Genomic DNA, 10280 nt, shown 5'->3' on the forward strand with positions numbered 1-10280 from the left:
AAAGTCTTTGGGGAAGGCTGTTGCATTTCTTGATAAAAGGGACTTAGGCAGCAGGTTCTGTTCTTTACTCCTTTCTTGCCTTGTACTATTTTCATGTGTTCGTGGTAGAACTAGAAATAAGCAAAAAAAGAAAAGGAAGGCAGGGAGGGAGGAAAGGAGGGAGAGAAGGAAGGGAGGGAGGGAGGGAGGGAAAGGAAAAAAAGAAGGAAAGGAAGGAAGGAAGGGAGGAAGGGAAAGAAGAAAGAGAAAGAGAGAAAAAGGAAGGAAGGAAGAAAGGAAGGAAAGAAAGAAAACCCCAAACCCATAAAAATCACCCATGATAGGGCTCCAAAAATTAGGGGGAAGGAAATCCCTGCATAATGAAATTAATAAATGTTTAAAGCACTTTAAAAAAATTACCCATGATCCCACCGCACACAGAGGTAACCTCTTACTTACCTTAATATAACGCTATATCATATTGGGGGAAGGCATGTTTTCTATCCATAAATATACTTGCAAAGAGGAGAAGAAAATTCAGAAGCTAGCAGCAGACTGAACCATTGTTCTGAGAGGATGGAAGGATGCTTCCTAAGAAAAAATTGGCTGCCTTGTTCAAGAAAACATTTTTTTTTTTTTTTTTTGAGATGGAGTTTTGCTCTTGTTGCCCAGGCTGGAGTGCAATGGCTTGATCACTGCAACCTCCACTTCCCGGGTTCATGTAATTCTCCTGCCTCAGCCTCCTAAGTAGCTGGGATTGCAGGTGCATGCCCCCACACCCAGCTAATTTTTGTATTTTAAGTAAAGATGGGGTTTCACCATGTTGGCCAGGCTGGTCTCAAACTCCTGAGCTCAGGTACCCACCCACCTCAGCCTCCCAAAGTGCTGGGATTACAGGCATGAGCCACCACACCTGGCCAAATTCTGTTTGCCTCTTTTCTTTACATTTGGGGAACTACTTCTACTTCATGTGGTCCTGGTATAGAGCCATTAATCACAATGCCCCAGATTCCTCCCCCTGTGACAGTTAGACCCAGACTGGTCAATGACAGTGTCATATCCCTTGGCAAACATGAACTGACAAAGTATGGGCTCTCAACCTCCCAGGTTCAAGGGATCCTCCTGCCTTAACTTCTCTAGTAGCTTGGGTTACAGGCACATGCCACCATTCCTAGCTAGTTTTCTTTTGTTGAGACTGAATCTCACTATGTTGCCTAGGCTGGGCCAAAGTCCTTTGCCAGAATTGTTGCAACTGGACCTGGAGGGATGATTCTGTTATCACCTTTCATGGAGAGTTGTGAAGATGGAGGGCTGGGGTTGCAGGTAGCCTTCGACTCAGCCTCATGGAGAAAGCCGTTCTGTAAACGAAGGCTTTCGCTTACAGATGAGATAAATGAAGCCAGCCAGATGGAAATGAGGAGGTCCTGAGGCCTTGGTTCCCACTCTTCCCTGGGCTACCCCAGCCTTCCTGGCTCTGTGAACTACTGAATCTCTTTCTTGGTGTATCCGTCATTTGTAATAATAATAAAAAAGAGCACTGGCTAATTAGGGTGAATAAAGGAAGAGAGACACGCACGGAGGGAGGAGTCTCAGCCCCTAGGGTAATTAAGAATACAGAGGAAACAGAAATTCATAGTAAAAGGTAACCAGAAGTAGCACTAGATTTTTCTCAGCCAAAGGGAACTTGAGAAAAATTATGTTTGCATACCGAAAGAAAAGATAACCACTGACAAGTAGATAATTTATGGACCTCAAGAGTTACATAATTTTTTAAACTATATACAAATGTATGGCAGATATGTTACCCTCATCTTTATTTTAAGAGACTAGATCTCAGCTGGGCATGGTGGTTCATGCCTGTAATCCCAGAAATTTTGGAGGCTGAGGTGGGCAGATCACTTGAGCCCAGGAATTTGAGATCAGCCTGGGCAACATAGTGAGACCTCATCTCTACTTCAAAATTTAAAATTAGAAAACAAATAAAGACAGAATCTTGCTCTGTCACCCAGGCTACATAGAAGATGGTGGTGCAATCATCGCTCACTGCAGCCTTGATCTCCCTGGCTCAAGGGATCCTCCTGCCTTAGCCTCCTGAGTAGCTGGGACTACAGGCACCTGCCACCACACCTGGATATTTTTTTTCTTGACATGGATTTTATCTATGTCACAAACTTCTGGGCTCAAGCAATCCTCCCGTCTTGTCTCCCAGGGTGCTGGGATTACAGGTGTGAGCCACTGCACCTGGCCTGTTACCTTCTTGGAGATTTTTTTTTGCTACTCTCTCTTAACTCTTGTGCTTATGTGTAAACCTTGTTTCACATACCCTATTGTCCACTGAAAGGTCCTTTAAAAACCTCATATCAACTGTTCAAATGTATCATTGTCTCAACTCCATGCCAGAGTGACTAGCAACAATAATGGTAATAATACAAATAATTTGAATAATTCACATTCTTTTCCTATGATGGAAGTGCTAAAAGGTAGTGAAGTGGACACAAGTCAGGCAGGGAGCTGGGACATCAGCCACCACTTACATTGGCAAGGCAGGAGATAAGATATTTTGGTTTTATGAAGCCTGGCAGTATGAGCCTGGTTTGCTCTATAGAAACAATTACAGAAACAGAGGAGCAAAGGTTCCTACAGACCCTCTCCTCTAACTTCACCAAGCCAACTGTAGCGTTACAAACAACGAGTGCTCCTGCATGAGGAATGTTCTCCTGTAAACAAATGTCGATGTGGCTTCTTAGAAGAGCCTGCCAACTAAACTTAGAAAAACATAAGAAATGTTGATTTGAATCTCAACTTATGTAACTCATCCAACTACATCAATGCAATGACCAACTGACTCATAGCTCATATGAATCATCCCTAGCGTTCCAGATTAGTAATGCAGAAGGAGTTTCTTTCTTCTTTCTTTTTCTTCCAGATAGAAGCTCCCTCTTCCCACTCCTATTTAAAAAAAAAAAAATCTCTTTATATAGAAACTTGGCATTCTCTGGGAGCGAAGAAGTCAAGTGTCCTGGGATAATGACCCTAAGAGGAAGAATCCTCAGGGGCATAGGAACTGAAACCCAGAGGCATAGTTTTTTCATGTATTCATGTATGAAAAAGAGACTACATGTATATTTATGTAGCTAGAAGAGCAGGCTGAGGGACAGAATTCTGGCTGACCCCTAGCCCTTCTTCCCTTCTTTCAGTAGTTTTATCTGGGAGATGGCTGTCTGTCTAATGGCTAAGTTTTCTCGCCTATTTTATAGTTAAGTTTTTGGGTAGCCCCCAGGATGCCTCCAACAATCTCTCCCTCCTGGTATTCACACCTTTGCATAGTCCCTGCCCACATTGTGGCAAAAAGTGGTCTGTGTGACTAACACAATTAAGCAGAAATAATTCTAGGTCACCTCTGAGATTAGGTTCTAAAGGACACTAAGCTTTTTCTCTCTCTTTTACTTTCCCTCTCCCTCTCCCTCTCCCTCTCCCTCTCCCTCTCCCTCTCCCTCTCCCTCTCCCTCTCCCTCTCCCTCTCCCTCTCCCTCTCCCTCTCCCTCTCCCTCTCCCTCTCCCTCTCCCTCTCCCTCTCCCTCTCCCTCTCCCTCTCCCTCTCCCTCTCCCTCTCCCTCTCCCTCTCCCTCTCCCTCTCCCTCTCCCTCTCCCTCTCCCTCTCCCTCTCCCTCTCTCCCTCTCCCTCTCCCTCTCCCTCTCCCTCTCCCTCTCCCTCTCCCTCTCCCTCTCCCTCTCCCTCTCCCTCTCCCTCTCCCTCTCCCTCTCCCTCTCCCTCTCCCTCTCTCCCCCTCTCTTCCCCCTGGTATTACTTGCTCTGGGAGAGGCCAGCTACCATGTTGAGCAGCCCTACATGTTGAGAAGCTTATGTGGCAAAGAACACAGCCAGTGAGGAGGTGAATTCTGCCAACAACCATGTAAGTGAGTTTAGAAGTACAACCTCCAGCCCCTGATGAGCCTTCAGATAACTGCAGCCCCTTAGTCACAACAACTCAGCTAAGCTGCTCCTGAAATTACTTGATATCATAAATGTTTATTGTTTTAATCTGCTGAGCTTTGGGATAACTCGTTATGCAGCAATAGATAACTAGAACATTACATGTAGCCAAGAAAGCAACATATGCCAATTCAGGGTCATGCCTCTAAAAGGAGTAAGTATGCTCTCCTGTTTCTCCTTCCCACTTCCTAGGACGCAAGCACGGTAATGAGCCGTGGGGTGACACGTGGGTGAGAGCAACACCTTAGGGTTGGAGGAGAGCCATGCAGAACGAGCCTGAGCCTCTGCATAACTCAGGAAATACTGTGTTTAGCTGCACTAACAAATAACCTCCAGTCTCAGTGTCTTCAAAGCAGTGGTTTATTTCTCTCCCTCAAATCTGCAGCTCTGGGCAATTTTTCAGGATAGCTGTCCTTCATGTCAATAGTGCTTACACAAATCTCAGCAGAGGGGAAAAAAGAGTGAGAACGTTGCACTGGCAACAAAATACTTCCATGACACACCTCTTGCTCCCACACACACTTCATTGGCCAAAATAAAAGTTGCACGACTATCTCTAACCCAAAGGGGGCAGATATGTAAAATTCTCTTTTATTTCAGAGGATGGAGAATTGGAAACACTTTTTCAGTAAAACTGATATCTACCAAATAGCTCAACACCATCAAGTTACCACACCAGCCCTGGGCTCTTATCCAGGAAGGGACCTAGATGGAGAAATAAACTTCTGTCTTGATTAAGGTGCAGTGTTTGGGAATCTCTTATTAGAAAGCCCAACCTATATCTTAAGCAATAAAGGCATATAGCCATTAAATAATTCATCTAGGGCCCGCCTACCTACTAAATGGTTCTAAAGTTATTGACAAGGAAAAATGAAGGTACACAAATGAATTATCTCCATTTGCCCTCCCAGATTCACTCTCCATCCTTTTCACCCTGTTATGTGGCCAAGGAGACTGACATTTACAAATTGCTCCAAGCAGGCTTCCTTGCCCTCTGACTTCTGGTTAGGTTTAGCCAATGAGAGACACTAGCAGGGGTTCACAGGATAAAAGTAGATCAGTGTCAGGATAATTTTTTCCTGATTCTGTCCATCTAGAGTTGCAGTTTGACAGTGACTACGTTCTTCTTCCCAAGACAACAGCTTCTATCAGAAGCACCCTCTACACAGCAACAAGTCTCTCCGGCTTTCAGTAACACTTCCTCCCTTGGACCCTCCCCTTGACCCAAGCCCAGAGGTGGTAACTGTTGTTAGCCCCAATGCTTCACCGTCCCTTGTGGGTTTCCCTTAATATTCTTCATTCCTTTATAAAGTTCCTTTATTAAACCGTCTTCGGCCACCAGGCTCGCGCCGCAGAGGCCGGTGAGGCGCCGGCGGCCACGCCGAGGAGGTCGCTGGCCGAGCGGAGCCGGGCGCTGGGGCCTGAGCGCGCATGGAGGTGGCGCTGGCGGCCCCCTGAGGGCAGCTAGGAGACCCGACCCGACGACCTCGCGCATCCTTGGAGCCGCCACGCGCTATGGGCGCTGGGCGGCGGCGGGCCGCGGAGCCAGCGCAGCCATGGCGACCGACGGCCGGCAGAAGGAGAACACGCTGCTTCACCTCTTCGCCGGCGGGGGCGGAGGCACAGTTGGTGCCATTTTCACTTGTCCACTAGAAGTCATTAAGACGCGGTTGCAGTCTTCGAGATTAGCCCTCCGGACAGTCTACTATCCTCAGGTTCATCTGGGGACCATTAGTGGAGCTGGAATGGTGAGACCAACATCCGTGACACCTGGACTCTTTCCGGTTCTGAAGCCGATCTTGGAGAAAGAGGGACCAAAGTCACTTTTTAGAGGCTTGGGTCCAAATTTGGTTGGAGCTGCACCGTGAAGGGCTGTATACTTTGCATGTTACTCCAAAGCCAAAGAGCAATTTAATGGCATTTTCATGCCTAACAGCAATATTGTGCATATTTTCTCAGCTGACTCTGCAGCTTTTATCACAAATTCCTTAATGAATCCTATATGGATGGTTAAAACCCGAATGCAGCTAGAACGAAAAGTGAGGGGCTCTAAGCAGACGAATACACTCCAGTGTGCTTGCTACGTTTACCAGACCGAAGGAATTCATGACTTCTACAGAGGATTAACTGCCTCGTATGCTGGAATTTCCGAAACGAAAATCTGCTTTGCTTTTTATGAAAGTTTAAAGAAGTATCTGAAAGAAACTTCATTAGCCTCTTTGCAAATGCGACTGAGAAAAATTCCACAGGTTTTTTTGGTTCTTATGGCAGCTGCTGCTCTTTCTAAGGGCTGTGCCTCCTGCATTGCTTATCCACACGAGGTCATAAGGACGAGGCTCCGGGAGGAGGGCACCAAGTACAAGTCCTTTGTCCAGACGGCGCGCCTGGTGTTCCGGGAAGAAGGCTACCTCGCCTTCTATAAAGCACTCTTCGCCCAGCTCATCCGGCAGATCCCAAATACTGCCACTGTGTTGTCTACTTACAAGTTAATTGTGTACCTGTTAGAAGACCGTATTCAGTAACAGGCCAGAAAATTGTGCTCTAGAAGAATAAAACTGAAAAACTCTAGAGAAAAAAAAAACTATCTTCGATTACCTCTGCCATCTATTTTCTGTCGATATGCTGACCAATCCAATCCTTCTTCCTCAATTGATAGCTAGTAGTCAAAACAGCCAATGACATGAGAAATGGAAAGACATGTAAGTCCCAAAGGACGATCTTTTAAATTAACTGTGCAGTAAGCAGAGCAAACATGCACTAGCACTCAAGTCTCACAGTGCAGAGAAAAGATGTCTCCTTGGTTGTCATCATCAAGACAGTGAGAAGCAGTGGCATCTAAAATATTTATGAATCTAGGCTAAATTATTCCAGTAAAAAGCTATTTGACCTACTTATTTCAAAATGAAAGCTTATTCAAAAATATTTTCAGTATTCAGTTCAAGTATCATTGACATACCAACTTAATTCCTCACTGATTTCAGGCAGGAAGCTCTAAATTAGGGCATGAAGTTTGCCAGGTTTCTATTTGAATAAGTGTATTAGTCCATTCTCACACTGCTACAAAGGCACTACCCGAGACTGGGTAATTTATAAAGAAAAGAGGCTTGATTGACTCACAGTTCCACATGGCTAAGGAGGCCTCAGGAAACTTACAATCATGGCAAAAGGCAAAGGGGAAGCAAAGACCTTTCCATTACAGCAGATAAGAGAGAGCTGGCAAGAACGAGGAAAACTGCCTTACAAAACCATCAGATCTCCTGAGAAATCACTCACTATTATGAGAACAGCATGGGGAAAACCACTTGCATGATCCAATCACCTTCCACCTGGTTCCTCCCTCAACGCCTGGGAATTACAATTCAAGATGAGATTCGAGAGGGTACACAAGGCCTAACCATATCAACAAGGTTCAGCGAGGCCTCCAAAAATCTCCCGGCCACAAAGTATAGCTCACAGTCCAACTTGTTGTATAGTGAAAAACAAAGAAACAAAAAACGAAATAAACAACAAAAAAATGAAAGAGGGAGAAAGAAAGAGAGGAGAGAGGGAGGCTTATAAGGTTCATAGAAAGAAAGATGACTCTTCAAATGAGGAGACACCTCTTCTACATTAAAAACAAACAGAAAAGCCTCATTTGGAAGCGCTCCCTGAGGGACCACAGGTAGGGGACCTAGAGAAAGATAACCTCATCTAGCATAGAGCATGTGACTTTCCTCCAAACGCTTCAGCTTCCAGTAGGGAATCTGCAGCGGCCAAAGTGGGAGCTGACAAGATCATGGAATATGATTTTTGTCCACAAGCTGCCTGGGAAAGAAATTCCTGTAGGATCAACAATACAGCTAGGAAGGAAATGAAAAAGTCAGATTCTTCATCCATTTATTGAAATATTCACCCAGGCTGCATACAGTGGCTCATGCCTATAATCCCAGCACTCTGGGAGGCTAAGGTGGGTGGATCTCCAGAGTTCAGGAGTTGGAGACCAGCTAGGGAAACATGGAGAAACCCTATCTCTACAAAAAATGCAAAAAAAGAGAAAAATTAGCTGAGTGTGGTGGTGCATGCCTGTGGTCTCAGCTACTTGGGAGGCTGAGGTGGGAGAATCACTTGAGCCAAGGAGGCAGATGCTACAGTGAGTAGAGCTTGTGCCATTGCACTCTAACCTGGGTGACTGAGTGAGACCCCATCTCAAAAAAAAGAAAAGAAAAGAGAAGGAAAGAAAGAGAGAAAGAAAGAAAGAGAGAGAAAAAGAAAGAGACAGAAAGAGGGAGGGAGGAAATAAATTCCCCCATTCTAATCCACAACAAACAATGAAAACAAAACCCAAAATCATGCACACTTGTTAAGATGCTTTTTGCGGCAAGTGACTGAATATTCAAGTGAAGGTGATGTATTAGGTTTTCTGTTTCTCTGTTTTCCTGTAGGCCATTCCAGGTTTAGTTAATTCTACAGCCTGACTAGGCCAGAGCTCTCAGTCATCCTTTCTGGATTCTCTTCTCTTTTTCCTCATGGGCCTTAAAGGATTGCTCCAGTTCCAAGCATCACATCCCACATGACATCATCCAAACACAGGAAGGAAAGGCCCTGGCTTTATTTTCAGGCATCTCTCATTTTAGTTTATTTTCTGGGAGCCTTTTCCCAGAAGCTCCTTAGCAGTCTTCCCTTAGCTCACAGTGTCTGGAGGTGGGCCACATGCCCACTCCATGCCTATGATTGGTAAAGACAATCAGCACTGGGAACAGACTGGCACATAGCAGGAGACTATTAAATATGTGTCGAATGAATGAAAGGCGAACTGGATTACCATGGTTGGCTTAGACCAATTATAACCCATTTCCTAGAGCCCATTTTCCTAGAACTCATTGTTGCTTAATGGCTGAAGAAAATTGGCATTTTCTTACCAAGGAAGAAGGAAAGAATGGCTATTGGGCAGTCAATAGTGTATGCCACATTATGCTATTTCTTAAAGCAGGGAACCAGAGTAGACCCATTTAAAAGGGCTTATTATTTTCTATTGGTTACTTTGTAAAAAAAAAAAATGTTTTGGGATTTAAACAAATTGTTCATGCAAGGAGTATCTTATTAGCAAACAAGCTACAATATTCTAAAAAGAAATGGACATTTTTTTTCCTGCCCCAGCTTAGAGATCAGTTTGTACAGGATATTCTCCCTGCCTAAGCCCCATCTGGGTTGAGTATCCTTCCTTTATGTTATGAGGCACTCTACCTCCCCATGTTACAGGAGTTACCACACTAAATCACATCAACTTATTTATTCTTCTCTCCTGCAGTATAGACTGTAATGTGTTCACCAAATCCTGTTTGTGCTACCTTCTCAATCCTCTTTGCAGTTAGGTGTAGCCATGTCATTGAGTCTGGTCAATAGAATGTGACTAAAGTAGTGTATACCACTTCCAAGTCTGGCCATAAAAACCATCCATGCAATCTCCTGGCTTTCTCTTTCTTAATCTGCTGGCTTAATGGAGAAAACTGTGGACATAAAAAAAATGTGGAAGGAGGCTGGGACCCTGAATAACTGCATGGAACAGAATTCCTGTCTTCTCAGCAATCCACACTATTCTAAGATGAAATTAGTGAAGAATGCAGTTTATTGTGCTAAGCCACTGAGAATTAAGTATTTATGTGTTTCTGTTATGGCCGTTATCCAACTGTAACGAATACAGTTCCTCATTAGGATAAAAACTTCTTGAAAATATAAACCTCCTCTCCTTGTTCACCACACTCTTCTTGCCCTAGCACAATGTCCATCGCATAATAGGCATTTAAGACATTTTCAAAAAATGAAATAAACATGATTATCCCAACATGAATCCAGTACCTACTCAATGCCAAAATTGCTTGAACTTCGTAATGCCATTGAAAAAAAAACCAAAATATTTCTCCCCAAAACTTTGAGTAGTTAAGTCAAAGACACCGAAAACACGGAGGAATGCTCTGCCTCAGCCTGCATCTGCCTAGTGGCAAACCCTTCTTTCCTTACTGGGGTCCAGAGAGGGTACCAGCGGGCACCAGAGAATTCTGGGAACAGATTTTACGATCTTCCCACATTTTCCTGGCTTTTAAAAGACTGGGGCCACTCTTTCCTTTGTTTTGTCACTGTGTCGGATTTATGGCTCTTTGTAAATATACAATTTAATCTAGGCCCCAAGCTAGCTTGAGAAATACTTTTAAACCGAGGCCTCTCCTGCATGGTGGGTGCAGCATACACTAATGAGCTTCTGCTTGTTTTCCTTTTGTTAATCTGACTTTTGTTTTCAGGATAGTGTCTCAACTAAGAAATTAAAAATAGA

At 44.3% G+C, this 10280-nt stretch overlaps 1 pseudogene; it reads left to right on the forward strand.

Moving 5' to 3' along the window:
* Window positions 1–5326: 5326 nt before the first annotated feature.
* Window positions 5327–10197, forward strand: LOC144581961 (solute carrier family 25 member 33 pseudogene; annotated as a pseudogene).
* The last annotated feature ends 83 nt before the right edge of the window (window positions 10198–10280 follow it).

This window comes from Callithrix jacchus, chromosome 3, assembly GCF_049354715.1.
Source record: "Callithrix jacchus isolate 240 chromosome 3, calJac240_pri, whole genome shotgun sequence".
Taxonomy (NCBI): Eukaryota; Metazoa; Chordata; class Mammalia; order Primates; family Cebidae; genus Callithrix; species Callithrix jacchus.